Below are 23,572 nucleotides of genomic sequence, written 5' to 3'. Positions count from 1 at the left end.
GACCACTGTTCATCAGGTTTATATGTGGAAAGAATATTACTCATTTTTCTCTGTGGCCACAGGTCACAACGAAGGCTAATTGGTCTAAGTGAGAGAAAATAAAAAAATTAAAATTTCTTTCATTATAAGGAGCTTTATGATTCATGCAGCATCTTCCAAATATGTCTTCAGATCACTTCTATGAAGAGGTAGAAAAAGTTCCATGGCCAAATGTCCGGAAAATTTTGATTTAAACAAAATAGTTTTCTCCTCTTGATTTTGGCAGAGGTCTTGTTACTCTAATTTACATACTGGCTCTCCAAGAGAGGGCAATTCTATAAAATATTTTCCTAATGCATTTGACCTCAGAACCTTTTTCTGCAAATTATCACTTTCCAAAGTGGAACACACTTTGGGAAATTCTGAGTTAGAATTTTCTAATGAGGTGGGAGTCACTGCTTGGCTGCATTTCTTATGAGAGATCAGCCCTCTTAAGGATGATGCAAAAGGAGATTTCTCCATTGAGTGGAACCTTAGATTAAACTACTTCTGAAGTCACTTTCAACTAAACATGCCATTTTTCTGTGGCTATTGATGATTTCCTCATGCTCGAAGTCTGATTTGTTCTATCTTCAAGACTTCATTGTATTATTGATTTTTTTTTAAAGGGAGGGAAATCTCACCCATTAATTAAATGGTAAACATAACTGGGCAATGAAGATTGGATTTTTTTTCCCTACACGAGGTCACATACTCCCAGGATCAGACCACAAGAGCTTCCTTAGTGAAGAAACCCAATGCTTTCCGCCCCAGAGAGCTACCCAGCTCTAACACCATGCCCAATTGTGTGGCTTCCTTTCAGACATGCACCTCTAAGACTCCTAGTAACTTAAGCTAGTTTTTAGTTTTCCCAAGGAAAAATGAGATTTAAATACTTGACTGCCTCAAAGGAATGCTGTCATCAATAATGTGAGAAGGACTGAAGAGAAACAAAAAGAGCCACTGTCTAAGGGCATGCTGGCAGGACATACCTGCTGCCACCAGAATAACCAGAGAGGCTGTATGGAGTGGAACTGAGGAGGTCAGGCAGGAACAAGAGAATGAAGAAATCAAGGAAGAAAAATAATTTCTTTGCTGACTGAAGAACTTGCTCTAACACAATTCCAGTCAGCCGAATGGAGGCTTCAGACCCTGACCCTCTTTCTACTTAACTCAGTTCTAAGTTACAAGTGCATCTGATTGGCAAAACCTAAATTACAACCAGAAGCTTAAGGGAGCCTTAAAAATGTGATTTTTAGCTTGGTAGCCTCTGATGTATAGGAAGGCATGCTAGAAAGACATTGCAATGGACATGAAGAAGGCCAAACACACCACAGTATGTGCCACACAACAGATAGATATACTTAGAGAAAGTAGGTATTTTCAAAAGAAAACAAAACACAAAATAGAGCCAGGTGAGCTCTGATGACAAGTCATAATCTACTTCAGAAGGTTCCGGGTGGTTCACTTACCCTGCTGTCATTAATCGCCAGTCACACCTTACTCTGAGTAAGGATGAAACACACATAGCAAATATCCTTCCAGTTTCCTTTTCCAATCCTGTGGCAGGCATTAGTAAAATCAATCATATCACTTTTGTGCTAAACCTAGACTCAACTTCAGACTCCTCTTCGGAACAATGCATTAGGCAGCTGGTAACACCAATCAGAACAAACAGGCAACTTGGAAATTGTCACCTTTCATTCAGAGTCTTTATAATATTTTACTTTTAAAAATAGTCTGTCAGCTATTGCCACAAAAATTATATGCAAAAACAAAACAAAATAAACATATATAAAACAAGTCTCCAAAATCCCCTGGTTTACAGCAACATTCCTTTATTATTGCTAATGCATCTGCCATGTTGGCTGACCTAGGTTAGGCATGGCTGGAGCAGCTCTGCGCCACCTGTCCCCTGGACAGGCTATCCCATCCTCCCTGGACTAATGGGCTAGTTCAGGCATAAGAGGGGCTACAGAAATGCACAGCCCAGGCGGGTCGCTGGCATACTCTCATTTCTATGCACAGGTTAAGATTAGCAAGAACAAAATACAAAGTTGAGCCCAAAGTTAAGGGCAAGGAGATACAGTTCAGCTGCTACAAGTCTCCAGCAAGAGTGCAGAAGCAAGGGGTGACAGAAAATTGGATACAACAAAGCAATTTACCACAGGCCCTTGTCAAAGGTCATTGTCAGCTCACAATAAAATTGAGTGTAATCTCTAAGTGTCATTGTCAACAACCCCAAGAAATTCTGTGCTACTTGGTAAAACATTAGCTCTTGTCAGCTAAGAAAGCTGACCCACATCAGAGACCCTCAGCCACAGCACTGTCATCTAAAGGTATCAATTTGCGTCCATTACTCAATGCTATTCATGAAGGAGGTTAATACATTTAAATTTGTAATTTAAAACAAATACAGCCTGATGGTAATAATAAGCCCAAGAGTATATGGGTGCTATAAATTATTGATGCCATGACTAAAAGAATTGCTAACAAAATGTGTTTTAACCATATAACATTGTGAAAACAGGACATTTAACTATAAGTCTTCACAACATGAAAAGCAATTATGTAATTTGGTGTTACACATTGCACTCATCACTATTTTGGCACCAGTTAGAAGAATACTATGAATACATTTACCAAATCCACCAATGCTATAAATACCTTTGAATTTTTTTTTTTATCAAGAAAGCTACATTTCAAAGCGCTTTGTGTTCCTGATTCCTTTCAACACAGCTTAGTCTTAGCACTTGCATTAAAGATTTTCTTTCCTCTTTCTCCCTTCATGCTCAAATCTATAATCACCAGTGATCATGCAAGGTGGGTGAAAGGGAAGGAAAAGATGTTGGTTTTAAAAACTGTGTGTGAGAGAATATTTTTAAGAGAAAATGATCTTTTATTTATAATATCCTGATTGGCCTTTTGTTGTAGAAGGATATCCCTTAAGATTAGGCAGGCTAGGCCAAGAGTGAAGAAAAAAAGAGAATTAAATTGTTCTATGCAATAAGTAAGAAGCTTTTGCAGGGGGCGGGGGTTGGTATTTGTGAACATAGTAGAAAATGGGGGAAGAAAAAAAAAGAAAATGGGGGAAGAGATAAAAGAGGATAAAGGGAGAAAAAGAGGTACGTGTCAGGAGAGCAGAGAACAGATAGCTATGCAGAGATCCAGAGGTGTGGGCATAGCTATTGATCTTAAAGAAAAGGGGTAGCTCATATTCTAAATTGCTTGCTGGGTTCTGCTGCAATATCGTACAAACATGACGTCAACCTCCAAGTCCTTGGTAAAAGTCTACAGTATATTTCATAGAAATCAGAAAAAGGGACTCTTTCCTTCAGGTTAACTAATACAGAGGGGAATATCCATGAAAAAATGAAACAAAGAAAAAGCAGAATTTGGTGGAAACAGAAAAACTGAGCAAGAGGGGCCTAGCAGGAATGAGAGCAGGGTTTTCAGATAAAATAGAGGACATTCACTTGAATTTTAATTTATGGTAACAAATTTTTTGGAATAAGTATATCTCAAATATTGCTGGGACAAACTTATACTTTAAAAAAATTAGTATTGTTAGTTACTAAATCTAGGACCCCTGAATGCAAGCCTCTTCTACTAAAAAATCCTCAGCTCTATTGAAGGAAGTTTGTTTCTATTTTTAACTTGCAACAGGGTTTCAGATCAGTTTTATTTAAATTCATTAAACATAATTCCCCACCTGCCAGCAGACAGGAGGACCTGAGGAATTCCAGGCAAGTGAATAATAGCTAAACTTATCCATTTACCTTTTTACTAACCATGAATCTGTACCTAGTCATCTATCTCCCATGTCTTTTTTATATGGTTAAAGCATTTTAAAATGGGGACTACAGTCCCAGTGACTTTTTCCTCCTATGTGACAGAAAGGATAAAGACTAGAAGTAGGCTTCTTTTTCTGGCATTACAGACAGATTAGACACTCTGAACAACCTTCACAACTGAATCAATTGAAATGCAGGATAAAATGTTTCTTAAAATATATAAATGCATCACTGAGCTATCACAAAGGAATCTTATAGAATCCAAAAATGAAATGAGAGCAGGAACTCTAGGTGGTAAGCAAGTATGAAGCTCTGCATGGACAGTTTGTACTAAATCCTAGAGACACATTTAATAAAACTGCAGAGTGCATGGCTGGTGGGGGGGGGGGGGTTGGAAATCCTAGCCACTACCCAAAGTAGGGCATCAAATGGAAGACCCCACACAAGCCTGAGCTCACAGAGGCCTACACCATCATAAAAAGTTATAAAAAACAAATCCCTCCATGTGAAAGGACATATCCTTGACACTGGATGGAACGGGAAAAATATTCTCCTTGAGAACTCATAACTACAGGGTATTCTCATGGGTTTGCAGTCTAAAGTCACACAAACTCAGTGGCTCAAACACCCAAGCAGAGAATTTAAAGTGGCCCTGGGGGACTTCTGAAAAAGAATGATAACAGCAGCGTGAAGTTGTTGAATCTCCCCCAAACTCATCCTGAAACCTAACCAAACAAAAAGGCTGCAAAGGCTCACCACCAAAAGAAGACCCATCTAAAGGCACCTGGGGGGCTCAGCGGTTGAGTGTCTGCCTTGGGCTCAGGTCATGATCCTGAGGTCCTGGGATGGAGTCCCACATCGGGGTCCCAGCAGGGAACTTGCTTCTCCCTCTGCCTGTGTCTCTGCTTCTCTCTCTCTCTCTCTCTCTCTCTCTCTCTCTCCCTCTCTGTGTGTGTGTGTGTGTGTGTCTCATGAATAAATAAATAAAATCTTTTAAAAATAATGAAAAGAAGAAGAAGACCCAACCAAGTAGAAACCTGGGAAGCTGGGTATGAGAGCCACCTGGGGAAACTGAGTAGAGCCCTGCCAGGCTGTAAGTCTCAGTGAAAGAACTATCTGGGGGAATGGGAGAGGAACAACACTGTTACAGTGGTCTCAGCCGTCTCAGATTCCTTTCAGAATCTCAGAAGTGCCCAGTCCTTTCCCCCAAGTGCCTTCCACTGGCAAACCTTGTGAGAAGTCAGCTGACATGGGAAGCTGTGTCAGCTTCCTACATTACAAAGCAAAGCAGGGGAAGGATAAAGAATGGGGCCACGAGCAACCAGGAAAGCTAACACTTTCCCTGCTGCTGTGGGGCAACACTTCGCAAAGAGGGACTATGACGGGCACAGCCTCTGGCGACCTACCTTGAACTCATCAGGTTTGAAGTCATTTGGTATTGCTGCACAATCCTGACAGGCAAGAAATTGGTATCAGAACAGGGACTCTGCTAATAAGAACAATACCCTCAGTGGGTGACACTGGCTTTGTGGTCAGTTGGTCAGCAGCAGGGAAAGTGACAGAGGCTAGAATGGCAGTCCACTTTAGACATTGGGAAGCCTTTGGTGGACTTGTCACTACAGGAAGGCAGCTCATGTATCTAGGGAATTTATAGCCCTAGGGAAAAGTTCAAAAGACAAAATGTCAGCCATAAGTCTTGGTTACTATTGGCTGTGTTCAATCATTTGCCACAGGGAAGAAAGGAGTGTGGAGATTTGGTTGGCTTTCAGAAAGGAGTGAAAGGGAGGACAGTCTACAAATTCAGGGATGTGTACAGCACAGTAGGAAACTGCCTCTGAACCCCAAAGAGTAAAAGGTAACATTGAGGAAGGGTTGGTTTGACAAAGGCCAATTAAAACTCAGCTTTGGGGATGCCTGGGTGGCTCAGCGGTTAAGCGTCTGCCTTAGGCTGAGGTCGTGATCCTGGGGTCCTGGGATTGAGTCGCGCATGGGGCTCCCTGCGTGGAGCCTGCTTCTCCCTCTGCCTGTGCCTCTCCCTCTCTCTCTCTCTGTGTCTCTCATGAATAAATAAATAAAATCTTTTTAAAAATCTCAGCTTTGAGGCAAACATCTGGTCAAGGTATGGACATTTGAATTCAGAGATCAAATCCTTCAAAATGATAATGGTGGTAGGGAGCAGAGGTTGAATTAGCAGTGTGGCAATCAATAAACCCTGTGGTTGGAAAATTGGCTCAGGGAAAAGATACTGTGCCTATCTGGAATTTGAATTTTGGTTTTTTTAAACATAGATACTAAGATTAGAAAAAGGTGACCAACTTTTTGTAAATTTGAAAACCAGATGAAACATACTATTCCTAGGGGGGGAAAAGTTCCCACCAACAATAACTGAATAGAAAATCTGAATATTTCTACAGCCATTATGTAAATTTAATTAATATTTAAAAACCTTCCCCAAAAGAAAAGTAGACCCTGGGAGCTTCACAGGCAAATTCTACCAAATATTCAAGTAAAAAATAACTCTAATCTTATATAAACTCTTCCAGAAAACATGAAAAGAAGAAATGTTACCCAATTCATATTCTGAAGCTGCCAAAATTCCATACCCAGAGTGAAAGTTTGGCTTAAAAATAAACATCAAGCAATCTAAATGATCATTTCAATAGATATAAGAAAAGCAATCAATAAAATTCAATACCCACTCATGATTTTAAAAAGAAAACCTTAAGAAATTGGAAATAGAAAGTCTCCAACTTATCAAAGGATATCTAAAAATAACTGATAGCAGAGCATACTTAAATGTAGTGCTTCCAGCATTTCACTATCTGGTACAAGACATGGATGCCTATTCAATACTGCTTCTACTTAACATTTTACTGAGATCTTAGCCTGTATAGTAAGACAAGAAAAAATACCAAAACGGTCTTAAAAGGAATAAATATGTCAATATTTGCATCTCCTATGATTGTCTACATAGAAGTCCAAAACAGCTGCAAATTATTAGTAATAGAGCTTAACAGTTCCTGCTTACAAAGCCCATAGGAAAATGCCAATGGTCTGCAACTTCATCAATCAGTCAAGAAGTCATAAGTTCTTAAGATACTTTTTTTTTAAAATGCATTTGGCTAGGGAAAGAAACTAACAAAAGATGTAAAACATTTTACTGAAAAAAATATAAAACTTTATTGCAAGACTGTGAGAGACCGAAGTGAAAGAAGAGATATGCAATATTCTTAGATAGAAAGATTTAATATCATAATGAAGTTAATTCTCACCAAAATGATCTTTAGATTCACTTACATACTTTTCAGAGTGCCAAAATATTGTTCCGAAAAAACTAAAAAAGGAAAGTTAACACAAATGTCAGGGTAGTTTCCTTTGGGTGGGGCTGAGATGAGAATTAAATTAGGAAGGGGTTCACAGGAGGTTTCTGAGCTCTTAGTTTCTGTTCCTTAAACTAAGACCACAGCTATGCAGGTCTTTGTTCTATTATTTTTCATTAAACTTTACATTTGTGTTTTACTTTTGAGTGTACATTTCAAAATTAAGATTTTAAAAAATAATATTAGTAAATAATTTGTCCAAATTGTCTACCAGCCTATGGTTCCCTAAAAAATTCCTGGTAATACTAACCCATTAGACTTAGCAAGTACCAAGAGGGTCAACACTTCTTGTTCTTCATCATATTTTCCATTGTCTAGTAAAGTACCTGGGATGGAAAAATAGCTCCATAAATATTTTTTTAATGAGCAAATAAACAAAGCCTCATTAATCTCTATACTGGCATGCATCCATGCCAAAGCCAATTATTCTCATCCTTAGAACTATGCTTCATATTCATGTATTTCTAAGCCCTGCTGGTGTTCCTATTATTTCCTGCCCACTGTCTACTGGATTTCCTCTCTGCTGAAATGCTTGATTCACTTCCTCATATATGTTTAATGAAGTTGTCAGCAAAGCACTTTCTCATCAGACAGCCTGGCTTACATTTTATTTAAGGTCTTATTAGCATGCCTAATTCTACTTCCAGAAAACACAGTTAATTAAACTACCAAATCTGTGAGTGTAGCCTGGCATCACTCTTGGCATTCAGTAGCATTTACACACCAAGGGAAATTGAGGAACCCAACCCCTCTGCTGGGACTTGAGTAGCATGGCAAGAACTAGAAGAAGGAACTGAGGCAGTAGTTGGACCACTCACAAGCTTCGGCTCAGATACCAGCAGCAGCAGTGACAGGAGCCCATCCATTGCAGCCCCTGGCAACAAATACCTGAGGCTCAAGGCTCTGGGTTCAGTACCCACAAAAAGCTACCATTGCACAGTATTTCTCCCTAGGAGTTTAGCACATTTTTAAAAGGAGACTTATGGTACCCTCCATACTTCGCATGGGCTCATGTTCATAAGGGTTTTGGGATGGGATGTTGTCTGATGACCATGGCAGAGTAATCTCAAGCAAGTTTGGGGGATTTCTAGGCCTTTTGGGGATAAACTGGGGGTCTGGGGCAGATGAGGCAAGTTGACACACATACAGATTAGCCCACTCTCAGGCAGCCATGGAGACCTGACTCTATCAGAGGTTCCTCCTCCTACCATTCCTCCCCAAGCTTCCCTCAGGGGTCCAAGGCTACATATATAAATTGAGTTCCTGCAAGGCCCAAAACTCCCCAAAAAAGATATGCAGATTAAACTCTAAATGTGGTTCTGGGCTTTTTAGATATAGAAACATAACAAATTCATAATAGGAAAGTAAACTTCATAGAACTCTAGCCCTCGGGTCTCAGTTGCTTCCTGAGGTGGTTTATGCTGGAATCATGAAGTTGAGGCCCCTTCTTGCCTCCAATAACATGTCTTCCAAATAGCACCAGCAGTTTATGATCCTGGTGATGGAATTCAGGCATCTTTGTCTGGCACCTTTGTCTGGCATGTGTAGTTTTGAGTATGGTCACGCAACCCCTCTTAGATCACACGGATCACATGGCCCTCCTTATAGGCTTGTTGAGAGGTTAAGGTTATGACATATATGAGATGAGTTGCATGGAGTAGATACCCAAAAAGCCGAAGCTACCTGTATTAATATTATCATTATTATTCCATTACCCTCTCACCTTGTCATCTGGCCTTGCAGAGATCATCTCTTCCTTCCTTCCCATATGCGCTCAATGAGACTTAAGCATTGTCTTGACTCTCAAGTCAGAATATTCTGGGTTCCAATTATGCTCTGCTAATTAATAGGACTATGTCCTTAAGCAAGTCACTTACCTTCTTGAAATCTACAGGAATAATACTAGCACCAACCTCCAAAAATCCTCATCAGTTAATTCATGGAATCAGTTTGTTTAGTTCTCTGTAAACAATAATCATTATTATTATCTCCTCAATCCCTCAGCTCAAATTCCTAGTATCCCAATGCAGATAATTTATACTAAGAAACAAATTATGAACAGATTTAGGCCGAAGAGTAGATTATTTGTTAACCAATAAAAAACTCTTGTTAGTGGGAACACCAGAAAGACACTTTTGAACCGGAGGCTCTCCTGGCCTCCTAGGTCCCTCTCTCCATATCCATGTGCTTGAGAGCACAGCCTCGGAACTGCTCCTGATGTCCAAGAGGAGCCTGGTGCCTGCTCTGAATGCTTGGAGAGACCAAAAAAGACTGCTCCTGTTCATATTCTTAGATGAGTACAACAAGGGTTATTAAGCAATTATTTCCTTGATATGATACTCTCTTCACTTTTTTTTTTTTTTTTTTTTTTTGGCATTTGTTCCCTCTTTTCTTACTTTGGCAATTTAACATCTCTAATTAAAGATAATTCTGTAACCCAGAACCACTCTGAGTGTATCTTGCACATCTACCCTGGGGACACATAGGGTATTGCCAAGGCTCACTTTGCACAGTGCCCCTGAGCCTTGTGGGAACGGGATGTTGTGAGGAGTGAAAGGGGGTGTCTTTGACACTGTTTAAGGGCAGGCGGATCTGATTGAGCAGGAACAACAACTCTTACTGCACTTTTCTTTCACAGTAAAATTCCTTAACTTTTGTAATAAACTAATTGAGGGATCATCTGTTTATGGACTACACACACACACACACACACACACACACACACACGATATTGCCTCTATGGATTTAGTCGCCACAACATGTCCAGCACCTAGCACCATACTGCCCTCCAAGTATGTATTTAATAAAAATATATTGAGTAAATGAGCAAATTTAAAGTTTACAATGGAAGGATATTCTTTATGTCCCTCTTTTCTTTGTATAAATTCCATTGTTGGGTTAAGACTTTAGGGGCCAAGAATTCAGAACTATTGAACAGATGGAAAAAAATAATCAGACAGCGTTATTACTTACATAACTGGATTGAGGCATGTGGACTAGATGTGTAACTATGGTGACTTACCAGCACCCACCCCTCATCCCCAGCTGAGCCAACAGAGGCCTTCCTGATTGGCTCAAGGCGACTGGTATATAGCAGAACACTGATCAAAATAAGCCTGTTCGATAGACAAGTGGTTCCCAAAGAGACTGAAAAGTGGAGGGTGGCTGGCCGAGCCACAGATATTGAGTGCCGCCCAAAGGCTATCAGTAAATTGCCTCCTCCCACTCCCCATGCATGGGGAGAAATAATGGAGTGATGGATTAAGAACAAGGCTGGATGCATCATTTCAAACTGGAAAGACCTGCCTCCATCAGATCAGCAAACAGTCAGCATGGGTCCAGGTAGCCCCAGACCGCAGTCATGATGTTCAGCCTCCAAAGGGCCTGCAAACTCAGTGGGACGGGTGACCAAGAGAGGGTCATCCACACCTGGCCTGGGCTGTCCCATCAGGAGACAAGGAGGATGAGGCTTTCATGCTGTGAGCCATCAGTGCCATCAGACATGGGAACACACACATGCACACAAACACACGCACACACAGAGCACTACCACTTTTCCTAGAACTCTGTCTAGCCAGCTTGGGAAGTGTCCTCAGGTTTGCGTGTAAATAGCACTGGAGCAGTTGCGAGAATGGCCACAACCTGAAGGTCAATGACAGCTTAGGCTTGTCTGGAAATGGGACTCTTATCAAAGATCCCTGAAGGGGGGCAGGAAGCAGGGCAGGTCGTACATACTTCCAGAGGCATTACTCAGCCCATTTTTCCTGTACTTCTCTCTCATTTCCTCCCTTCCTCTGGCATGAGGCCTCCCCAACAAAGTTCCCAGTTCTCTCACATTTCCTCTAGCTTCCCAGAGCCCACTCAGATCTGATCTCCCTGAAGTGTCCCCCAAATCACAAAATTAAGTCACACTTTCCCCATCATTATTCTCATCCTAAAAACTCAGTCTCCCTCAGGAAAGCTAAACCAGGTATGGGGATTAAAAACCTCTCATTGAGTTTAATTCACACAAAAAGCCCCCATTTTTTGTCCAAACACAACTGAGTATCAAAGGTGTGTCCCTTCTTTGCCTCTGCACATAGTCACTTCTGAATGTAATTCCTAGAATGCCGTCACAATTTGCAAACCCATGGGAAACTAGCCTTGGGCTGAAGCTGATACGGAAGACAGCAGAACAGAAGACGAAAGGAATCTGGGTCCTGGAGGATACAACTGAGCCAATGACTGTCACATGCCTGGGGCCGGCCCTTTTCTTTCTATAGATTTCTCCTTATGTAATATAGGAATTTCTTATTGTTTAAGGGCCAGGATTAGGAGAAAGTGAGTAAATCAAGCAGATACAATTTTGTCCTGTCCTTATTAAAAATTTTAATATTTTGTTCATCATGGATTTTTTGCATTAATGCTGATATTTTTAAATACTACATTAAAATGGTATAAATCTGCATTACTGTTTTTTGGTGCCCCACCCCTTCCAACTGTGCACCAAGCCAAGTCCTCAGCTGCCTCACTCAAGTCCTGACCCTGCTACCTTCAGCTGCAATTTTTGTTACTTGCAGCCAAAAATCACTTTCAAGGTGGAAAAAAAAAAAATGAAGAGTTTGAGAAAAAGCTTTTAGGGAAATTGGTTATCCATATGGGAGAAATGCTAAAGATGCTAACCTCAGACAGACCCCAGGAAAAGCCCACAAGCTAACACTGCTTTGTAGGAGAGAGGGAGAGCATGGAGGGGAGTTACTCAGCTGGCTACAGCTTTGCAACCAACACAGCTCATTGCTTGCTCTCAGAGTGTCTCCAAAGGCTATCTTGGAACTTCACAGGAGGAGGACAGGCAAGCAAACTAAAGGTTGACTTTCCCCTAACCCTCTTCTCTTTCTTGACAGAAGTCTGCCTGCTAGGGCTTCACCTCTCTTACACTTCCTGGTCATGCTCCCTCTGGACAGCCACTGGAGAAATCTGAGCCTCTATGAGTCCCATCTACCCAAGGAGCAGATATGATAGACTCTCCTTGTCAGTCAGTGCTGCACGAGTGGCTCCTCAGGCTATGGCATGGTGGCCATGGCTTTATGACCATGAGAGTGAAGTGAGTCACTGCCAGCGTCCCTCTGGTCAGGAAGCAGGGCAGGTGGCCAGTATCCTGGCTGAGCCTGACAGAGCTGGGAAGCACAGAAACTGGCTCTGCCTCAGATCCCCACCTCCCCTTTTATGGAAAAATAATTTCCAGGGCATTAAAGACCTAAATACTTTTTTAAAGAACAATAGACTATGAAAGTACTAGAAGAAAATTTAAAAAGAATGCTTTTATTATTTGGGGGTAAGAAAAGTCTTCCTTAAACAAGACACACAAAAAAAGCAAAATCGTGAGAAAAAGCCTTATTGATATACTGTGAATTAAGCTTTGTGTAAACAACAGTTCTTGACTGGGGACAACTTTGCTCCCCAAGGGACATTTGGCAATACCTGGAGACATTTTTGCCTACCAAAACTGGGGAGAGGAGCTTGGACACTACCGGCATCTAACGTACTGAAGCCAGGGTCGCTGCTAAACATCCTGCAGTGCACAGCACAACCCCCACAACAAAGAATTCTCTAGCCCAATATGTCAACAGTACAGAGATTGAGAAAGCCACCCATCAACAAGGTTAACAGACAAGTGGAAGACCAAGAAAAGTTGTCTGGCATTTATACCCCCAATAAAAGATTAGAATCTAATATATAGAGAGAATTAGAAGTCAATACCCAAAAAAATTCAACAGAAAAAAAAAAGAGATAATTTCTCATCCTTGCAACTGGTTAAACATTTTAAAATCCAGTAAATACCAAGTGACAATGAGAATATAGGAAAAGAAGACTCCCATACACTGCTGACAACCATGTAAAGAAGTACAACTGCCCAAGTTATTCAACAGATTTTTTTTGTAATCTGGGATGCTCATATGCCACCAACTGAACATCAGCAAAAGTGAGGGGTGCCTCTTTTAGGTCTATTCCTTACAACACCAGGTGTGAGGTCCTCCATGCGTTTCCTCTTTTCCTGATGATGGAGTTCAGAGCTACCTTTGACCTAGCTTCAATCATGCCTAGAAGGCCAAAACAGAAGGAAGGTCTGTGATGGATTGTGTGGACAAAGCCATCTTTCTACCTGAACTGTTCACTTTGGGACCATTAGGTGAGAGAACATGAATGCCAGTTTTCTTTAATAAACTATATTTGGGGCCCCCTTTGCTGAAACAGCGTGCCTTTAGCAAATACATTGTAGAAGTGCAGTGTGTGTAAAAGCACAGGAAAGATCTAGAAGACTACACACACAACTCAGTAGTTTCCTCTTAGCTCAGGGATGAGTTTGGGCATCAGCAAAGAACTGTTTCTGGGATATTTTTCTTTTAAGTAAGAGAAGATACTCATACACAGTGCATTTTAAAAACCATGCATTTTTAAAAACAGTTGACCAAGATTATGTTGCCAAAGCACATTCAACAAATGGTAACAACTGGTAGTAAGAGGCAGGTGCAGGATAGTAAAACCCTATGTTTGCAGGTCTGCAGCTATGTTCCAATGTCTATTTGCTGCCAGACCTTGGCCAAGCTGCTTTATCTCGAGGCTAAGACTTTTCATGCATAAAGACAGTTATACCTCCCTCATGTGACCGTTGTGAGGAATATAGAGAAGAGTGTACATAAAAGTCTTAGAACAGTGCCTGGTATTTGGAAAACATTTAATAAATGAAATGTTTGTTATTATTATTATTATTAGAATATGTGTGAAAAGCTCTCTATTCTGCTTAAAACATATATGTGAAAACAAAAATTTAAAAGACATATATGTGAAAATAAAAATAAAAGCAAAAGCAGGAAGGAAAGAATGGAACAAAGCTGGCCTTGTTTAACGTGCCTACACTGAGCAGATGTCAGGTGCTGGGGTGTCAGGACGCGGCGGTGCAGCCCGGCAGGAGGCACGTGCAGACACGTGGAACAGGGAGCCGAAGCCGCTCGAGGACCCTAGACATGAGCAGGAGGGGTGAGAAGTGGAGAAGTGTGTGTGGGGGGGTGAGGGGCCAAAAGTGGAGGGGCCTTGAAGGCCGCTGTGGAGGGTGGATGTGGAGGGGGCAGGGCCGGGAGGTGGGAGAAACGGGGGAGGCGAGGGCTGAAGTCCCATCAGCGAGCAAGCAAGAACTAAGGGGGCCTGGCAGAAGGGCTTTGGGTGGCCAAAGCCAAAGCACAGATGACCCCTGGACATGGAGGAGGAGGCTGGGGATGGCTGGCGGCCTTGTAGCCCCAGTGACCGGCTGTGTCTCGGAAAGCCGGAGCTCAGGAGGCGGCCGCCTCCCCGGCTGCAGGAGAGGGCGGCCGGGCTCTGCTCCTAAGGCCAGGCCTGGCCGAGGTGTGGGTGCAGGCCGGGCGGGCGGACGTGCGGGTGGGGGTGGGGCCCTGCTGGCCTCTGGCCTCCACAGGCCCCGGAAACGGCACCCATCTCCTGGCCAGTGACCTAGTGCTGACCCGTGTTCCAGAACGGCCCCCCTCCGTGTCTCAGCTCAGCTCGGTCCTTCTCGGGCATGTCTATCCCCGTTTATACCTTATAAGCTGCAAGGGCTAAAGAAACAAAAGATGGAAATGTGTTATCCTGGAGTACACTCCCCGGTATCTGTGTGCTTAATCTTTCATATTTTCAATTAAATCATGAGGAAATAATTATGCAAGCCAGAATTTCACCATCCACAGGGAGATGATTAGTTTATTATCCTTGAGAGGTTTGTACCAGGGCATCTAAATCTTTAGATAAGGAGCTAATTTAATTTTGGTCCCCCTTCTGCTAAGATTTCATACTCTGGGGTAATATATCCAAAAAAGAGAAAACATGTGAGATCTCTGGGTCAAGAAAATTAACATGATTATTAATAAATAGAAAGTTGGCCATTTTACCTCAAAGGCCCACCAAGTTCTTTCTCACATATATTTACTCTTAAAGAATACACATTTATTCTTAAAGATGATATAAGGCAAAAAAAGTTCCAAAAACAAAACAACCAAGTTATACCTGAGGCCAACTGTTCTAGGAAAAGTCTTGTTTTTATATGTTTATGTTACCAAGCTTACAACACCTTGAATCATAGAGTTTTCGGCCTGAAGGAGACCACTGTACAGAACTCCACTGTTTCAGGGGTGAAATGAAGGCTCCAGGCAGAGCAATAGCTTGGTGAAGCTCACTCAGCTGGCTAGTGGCCCAGCCAGGGCGAGAACCGGATTTTCTGCTCTCGATCCAGCATTTTCTCCTCTACATTATACTGTCTCCCCTACTGACATCTAATCATTTGTTTAAAAATTAAATTTTAATTGAAATTTAGATTGGGGTGCCTGGATGGCTCGGTTGGTTACGCGTCTGCCTTCAGCTCTGGGCTCCCTCCTTAGTAGGAGCCTGCTTCTTCCTCTCCCTCTATGACTTGTGCTCTCTCTCTCTGTCAAGCAAATAAATAAAAGCTTAAAAAAGAAAAAAGAATAATCTAAAAATTAGGTTCTAGGGGCACCTGGGTGGCTCATTGAGTTAAGTGTCTGACTCTACATTGGGCTCCACACTGAACGTGGAGCCTTCTCAAAAAAAAACTTTAGTTTCTAGCATTTCTCCTGTTATATGGAAATGTTTGCATTTTCATGTCTTCCCAACAAAAAGTGCATATCATCTATTTTTTTTTACATACGCCTAGTGCCTCACAAAGGTTCTATCACGTGGTTAGCACACAACAACGAACACTTGCTGAATGGATTACTGTGTTCGGAGTGGTACCATGAACACTTGGTGCTGGTGCTTCCCATCAACATCTAGTATGTTCTGGTACGATTTCTTATGTCTTTACAATTGTCTACATCTCACTACTTCTTTTCATTCTATTTATGTACTTCAAATGGAAAAAGGCAAAACCTGACCTCTTTTCATATCCCTCAGGCTCTTCTTTATTAAGCTGAAACTGAAAATATTAAACCACAGAAAGATTTTTGCTTCACGCCCCTTCTCCTGTAGATAGCAATGAGGACAAATGTTCTTTCACTGGATTTGATTAATTCTTTCATAATGGAACAAAAATTAACTCCACAGCCACAGTACATACAGCCAGAGGTAATTCAATGCCTAATGAATGAAATATTACATAACCAAACAGCTTAAGTGGCTATTCTTGATTCAAAAGGCACAGCCTCCATATTTTACAACATTTAATTTCCTTCCATTCTTTCTAATTTTGTCATTGTGCAGTAATTACTAGTCTTTGAAAACCGTGCCTTCCGCTCCTCCCGCTCCCACCCTAGTGAATGAACCAGGCCCACCCGCACTAGACTTCGCAGCCTTGATCCAGAAAGAGCACGAACCAGCAGGTCCTCGCTCTGTGTCCGGGTCGCTCCTGGGCCCCCTCCTGCTGGCCCATCTCGCCGTTGCTCCCACTGCCTTCCCAGGTTCCCCTGCACCCTGACAAAGGGGGTTTGTGCCATGGCCCCATACCTTCTTAGTAACGTGGACTGATGATTCCGTTTGGACTTGCTGTCCCTCCAGGCTGGAATCCCTCCATCTGGCCACAGCACAAGCTCCAGGGGGAGCCCCCATCTCACTGGGGGAGGCTGGCAGGCATCAACACTGCTCACATTCCTATTTCCACTCATCCTCCTCTCGGGTCTTAAATTCTCCCCCTTGTCAGCCTCCCTAAAACCTTAGCCTGTATAGCTCTGTACCCCGTGCCCCACCTCTCTCATGCCCCCTCTTTCCTTCTAGAGCCTACCTCTCCCGTGAGGACACCCCTGGGCCTCTGCAGGGTAGGGGGTGGGGAGGGGTGCTCCTCACAGATCTCTTCAACTTTGAGACCATTGCCCACACGCACCCTCAATAAAGCTCTGCTCCTCCAAGGTGCTGCCTTCTGACCACTTATTCCTTTGCCACCAACACTTTTTGCCTCCTTCCTGGTTACTTCCTCTCATTCAGTAAAGACTTTCGGTAGTTAGCTCACCGGAAATTGTTCTCACCCCACACCGTCTCTCTGTCAGAGTTACTACTCAAAATCTCAGTGGGGCCCAAGCCCTCTCCTCCCAGGTAATCTGCAATCATTCCCACCACCTCTGTTCTTCAGGCCCTGTAGGACCTCTGGGCCATCGACCCACACCTTTCTCTATACAACAGTCTCCTGCCTTGTGCTACTCTGATTCCGGGGTCCTCGGGGGTTGCCACCGTCCCTTCCTCTCTGTGCTTTCATACCCTTGCCTGTTGAATCCTAGGTGTATCGAGCTATCTGACGTTTAGGACTGCGGGAGAAAATCCGATGTGGCGTGGTAGGCTTTGCTCTTGTGTCACACGCTTGTCTCCCTCTGGCCACCTCCATGGAGTGAAAACCAAGGGTCCTCTCTCAGCCTTCGCCTTACCTAAAGTGGCCTCCAACACACCCCCAAGTTCTGGCTTTCTCCCTACCTCGCCGCTGCTCCCGCCTCACCTCTCTGACCTCTCGCTGGAGGCTGCACTGGGCCTTGGGCCTCAGTGAGCAGCTCCTCCCCCTTATCTACTCTTGCTGCTTAGGTAACCATCAGATCTCCCGGGTTAAATACCATGTCCATGCTGAAGACTCCCAGACGTGTGTGTCTAGCCTGGCTTCCAGAACTGCCTTCTTGAACTTTTGCCTAGGCTACCTCATAGGCATCTTAAATTTCATGTGTCCCAAGCCCAGTTCTCCACGTCCCCACTCGGCCCCACCTCTTTTGGGATTCATGCAGTCTGCCCATCTCAACAAGAGGCAGCTTCATCATTCTCTCTCTCTCTCTCTCTCTCTCTCTTCTCTCCCTCTCTCTCTCTCTCTCATCAAAAACTTGACTCAACAATTTTTGTTAAACCTTGACCTCATCTGTCAGCTAATCCTGTCAGCAATCCCTCCCATCTCCTCTCCGTAGGAGGGCTCTGGAGAGCGTTGCCCTCCTCATGTCCTTTCATCTCAACCGTTCATAACATCATGTATATGCAGTGGTCACGAGGCAACCAGTTTTCAGTGGTTCCCAGCCTTGGCTGCACACTGGGATCACCCGGAGGGGCAAGGCCCTTACAAACTCTGGTATCCATGTCCCACCCCCAGAGATTCTTATTGAAATGGTCTGTGGTAAGGTAAGGCCCTCCTGGGAGAGGGGTGGGTGGTGGGCTAAATGGGGAGGGGCATTAAGAAAGGCACTTGTGATGAGCGGGTAAGAGATGAATCCCTAGATTCTAGGCCTGAAACCGTTACACTATATGTTAACTAACTAGTATTTAAATACAAATTTGAAAGAAAAAAAAAAACATAGAAAACAAATAGTTAAAAAGCCCCTCCTGGCCCCCACCCAGGTGGTTCTAATGTGGGGCTAAGTTTCCTAGCCCCTGTGTTAGGGCTTAAAAAAGAGAGATCTGGGGAAAACCATTAGTATTAAGCAGTGTTTATCAAGTAGATTTCAGAATCAGCATCACACGCTAAAAACAATATCCCCCATTAAAATAGACAATAATAAGAATTAAAACTGGGAAGCTTTATCACTATGCTCTATTCTTGTGAACAAAGACTTATCATCTTTACTTTTATTTTATTCTTTCTTCTTTTTATAAGAATCTTATCCGTTTTAAATAGTGATCATTTGGTGAGAAAAGCTTACCACTGGCTAAAAAACTGACTATGCCTAGATCTCAGCTCTGGATTCTCTGTTTTCTTTTTGAGCACAGCCATTTTTCTGTGACTTTTGAGGGAAATGCGCTGAAAAGCTCATCGCAGTTTTAGGCAGCCTCGATGTAGCTTAACAATTCGACAAGGTCGGTTTCACGACCTTGACTTTCTTTTTCAATTTTTTCTCACTTTTTTGGCAAAGGCATGCAGGCCGTGCTGGACCGGCTTCTCACAGGTGACCTGTCTGCAGTTTTTTAATGCTAAGTTCACGAACAAGAGGGAAGAGATAATTGGGGAGTCTAGAAGGATGCTAAGGGCACAGGAGGAGTGGTGGGCGGAGGAAGGAGAGAGGAAGAGGGAAGGAGGCCAGCACCCGGGCCTCTCCTCAGGTCCCCCCACCGGGGGGCAGGGGCAGGAGACCCTGGGAGAGGCGGCCTCCCCGACCAGTGGAATCTAACAGTTCTCTTCCCTAATTTCTATTTTTCTCTGATCGAAATTTGGAAATGTTTCCACCTGTTTAATGGAATTAATGAATACTCCAGGTTAACCCCAAAATACAGATTGAGTGGTCTGGTTTTCTTATTAAATTCTTCTTCTGACGCTCATTGTTCCAGGGATTCACCAGAGCATGTTTATCTCAATCTCAGTTTGAACCCTAAATTGTATTTCTTTCAAAACATGTCAAGCAGAGTATACCACGTGAATCCATGAAAACAACTTCTTGTAAAAAAAAAAAAAGAAAGAAAGAAAGAGAAAGAAAGAGAAAGAAAGAAGACAGAAAGAAAGAAAGAAAGAAGAAAGAAAGAAAGAAAGAAAGAAAGAAAGAAAGAAGAAAGGAAGGAAGAAAGAAAGAAAGAAGAAAGGAAGGAAGGAAGGAAGGAAGGAAGAAAAGAAAGAAAGAAAGAAAGAAAGAAAGAAAGAAAGAAAGAAAGAAAGAAAGAAAGAAAAAATCCTGAAAGAGTGAAAGAGAATGGAGCAAATTCAAGTCTGTGGTGCATTTTGCTTGTTTGTTTTGTTATTTTTACACTTATTTTACTGCCCTTGCACTTCAAGCTGGAATTATGAGGACACTTCTCAAATTATTTTAAGCAAATGAAAAAAAGATCCATCACACTCTGAAAACAAATATCTCAAAATACCTCTTATGGTTACAATGTTCATATCTGAACACCTGACTATGACCCTGGCTAGGACCCGTGATGTTTGTTTTTCAATCATTTGTAAGTTGATTCGCAAAGCAATTTTTGGAAAATTGTCTAAAACATGAGAATAAGCCTTTGTGTGCAGGGCTCCGTATGAAGGTCCTCCTTTGGTCACCTTCTGTCCCGGGATCGTGACGGGCCGACCCCCTTCCCTCCTCTAACCGAGGCGGAGGCTGCGCCGGAGGGAAACCGAGGGAGAGGCTGGGCCCGCGCGGAGGCGGCGGCTGAAGCCGCGGGGGGCGGCGGCGCCGGGGCCCGCGCGGGGCAAGGCCGCCGCCCGCTGGAGGACGCGCCGGCCGCCAGCCCGCCCGCTCGCATCGCCGCGCGCCAACAATCCGCAGACCCGAGACACAAACACTGCTTCCCACGGATCGGCGCGCGGTGGCGTCCCCCACAGAAGCGCTCCCACGGCGGCGCCCGCCGAGGCTTCTGCAGCAAACGCCGCACCACCAAGCCCCCGCGTGTCTTCCTACACGGTGCAGACCCGGGTGCGCAGCACTTCCCCCCGTTATCATGATTAAAGTCGAACTGTGGCTTTCCTGCGAGAACCACTTCCAGCGGCCCCTCCCCCGGCAATAATTGGTCCCGGCGGAGGAGCGCGGGGCTCGGGTGCCGCGGGCTGGGGAGCCGGCCCGCCCTAGGCCCGCCCTAGGCCGCGGATGCGCTTGCGCGCTCCTCTTCCCACTCCGTTTGCCACGGTGTTCCGGGTGGCTTTAGGCTTTATTTATTTTCCCTTTTTTTTTTTTTTTTTTTTTTTTTTTGCTTTATGTTTTAAATGCTTGTTTTAAGATTTTATTAAAATAGCACATGGGGGATCCCTGGGTGGCGCAGCGGTTTGGCGCCTGCCTTTGGCCCAGGGCGCGATGCTGGAGACCCGGGATCGAATCCCACGTCGGGCTCCTGGTGCATGGAGCCTGCTTCTCCCTCCGCCTGTGTCTCTGCCTCTCTCTCTCTCTCTCTCTCTCTCTCTCTCTCTCTCTGACTATCATAAATAAATAAGAATTAAAAAAAAATTAAAATAGCACATGGGGATGAGCACTGGGTGTTCTATGTTGGCAAATCAGATTTAAATTTTAAAAATAAAGTAGCACATAGACCGGTACCTATTTGAAGGCGTCGGCCCCCTGTTTCCCCTCCGACAGGAGCCCTGTCCCCTAGAAGTAACCACTTGTGGGCGTGTAGGGGCTTCTTGCTATGCAGCATCCCTGATCTCGCAGTACACCGCGTCCGCTGCTGTGCGGCTCTGTGGATGGTGGACTGTTGGGGTTTGGGTTCCCTCCAAAGCAGCCCAGGAGTACGGGGTCCTGGGCAGGAGGGGGACGTAAGATGAAACAGGGAAGGAGGCCAGGAAAGGGCACAGCCCCAACCAGCTGCCACTGCGGGCACCTGGAGCCAGACCCCGTGCAGAAGTGGGAGCCAGCGGAAAAGCGAGCCCGGCCTCGGTAGTTTAGGGCTGCTCTTGTCACCGGGGCAGCCGAGTGAGCTCCAGCAGCAGGAGAAACTGAGGCATAGAAATGCAGAAGCTGCCTAGTTGGACCCAGAGCCACTGTGCAGTCGTGGTCAGGGTCAGGCCCCCCGAAGGCCATCTTACCTAGATGAGCAGGTCCCTAGCACACGGCCACCCCCCCTTCCCGTCTTCCCGATTCATCATTTTTAGTCCTTCCTTGGAAACCTACTTCACTTTAAGGATAAACTAACAGCTTTCTTTTTTGTTCCGTCCACAATAAGCAGTATGTTCATCCTCTAACATGAAGACCTTAGAGCCCCCATACCTCCCTGGGGCCCCTCCTCCTCTCTCCTACCTCTCTTCTGCTTATGTTTGCCTTCTCCTTTACCTCATTCTAGAGCTATTTTTAAGTCCCAGATGCTCAGCCTAGAGTTTGACTCTAAAAGCACACTGATGGGACAGCACAGGATTTTCCACCACAGAGTTAGTGTTCACTATCATTACTTTTCTTTTGTATTTGAGCTTTTTAATGTTTCCTGAGATTTCTAACTACCTTTTAATGCTTTCGAATTTTTGGCCTGTATATTATATTTACATTTCCCCCTAACCTCTTGTGCCAATCAGGGATGGAGTGGTTTTTTGAGCCCCTTGCTCTCCCTAGAGTTTCTGTGCGTGTCCTACAACCTCCTGCTCCTTTCTGGAGTCCTTCTCTGCACCTACTGTCATCCTGAGACCTCCTGGCACTGCTTCCCCAGGCTGGAGCTGCTGTTGCCTGTATCCTGTTCCCTCTTTTTTCTTGTATGTTTACTCTTCATTTTGCTTGAATATATCCTAAGAAGCTGTGCACGAAGTAAATTTCCTTTCACTTTGGACATTTATTTTTCTTATCTTTCACTTAGCAAATTAATGCTTTTACGTCTAAATTGAAAATCACTTTTCTACCTTCTAGGGATATAGTTGCAAAATCTGATGTATTTTCTTACTCCTTTGCAGATGATTTATGTTTCCGCTTGCACCTCAGAGGCTTTTAAGATCTCTTTATCCTTGGTGTTCTGAGTTTTCCAATCATGGGTGTAGACATGTGTGTCTTTTGTTATTTATTGTGCTGGGCAGCAGGGGAAAAAAATATCCTGGCTTCTCCCTTCCTCTGCCCTTCATCTCCTGCTAGTGCCTCCTATTGACCAGCTCCAGCTGCAGGCAGCAGACCAGGAGCTGGAAAATATAGTTTGGAGAGTTGGCCTCAGGATACAGAGCAGGGTATGGGACAGGTAAGGAATGAATCTGGGAGCAGACATGCCCAGGACCAGCACAGTTAAGAGGACAAAATGTCATATAGAATATAATCTAATACTGCTTTTTACAGTTGTAAAGATTATAAAAGTAAAACATATGTAAAAACATATTGCTTTTTATAGTTTTAATGACTATAAAAATAAAAAGATTTAAAAAATAAAACATGTAGAAATATGAACAATATGTAAGTCTGTATTTAAAAGTGTAAGTACTTGGGGCACTGGGGTAGCTCAGTGGTTGAGCATCTGTCTTTGGCTCACGGCATGATCCCGGGGTCCTGGGATCGAGTCCCACATCGGGCTCCCTGCATGGAGCCTGCTTCTCCCTCTGCCTGTGTCTCTGCCTCTCTGTGTGTCTCTTATGAATAAATAAATAAAAATATTTTAAATAAATAAATAAAATACAAGTGAAGGTTCTCATGCACACCTTACCTATGGCTACGTCCTGCCCCAAACAATGATGCTGCTCTGAGTTTTTCACCAGAGATTCTTATCTAGGCATTTACAAACTTTAGAAATACATGGATATGCAATAGCTATACATAATATGTTCTCGTTGTTTCTTTTACATCCTCTTTGCTCAATTTTGTTAGGATGGTTAAATTCCCATGTTTGTGCTCTTTTCTTTGAAAAGATTAGAAATTATACAGCTATTTCCAGCCTTATGGTTTTGATTCTTAAATATTTCAGTGAAATATTCTATATGAAAAAATATACGTATCTTTAAAATCTGACTGGGTCTCCATTACCCAGCCTGAGATATCACAGTATTACTGAATATTCAGAATGCCC

This window comes from Vulpes lagopus, chromosome 3, assembly GCF_018345385.1.
Source record: "Vulpes lagopus strain Blue_001 chromosome 3, ASM1834538v1, whole genome shotgun sequence".
NCBI lineage: Eukaryota > Metazoa > Chordata > Mammalia > Carnivora > Canidae > Vulpes > Vulpes lagopus.
The sequence above is the reverse complement of the archived record's forward strand: the minus strand, read 5'-3'. Positions refer to the sequence as shown.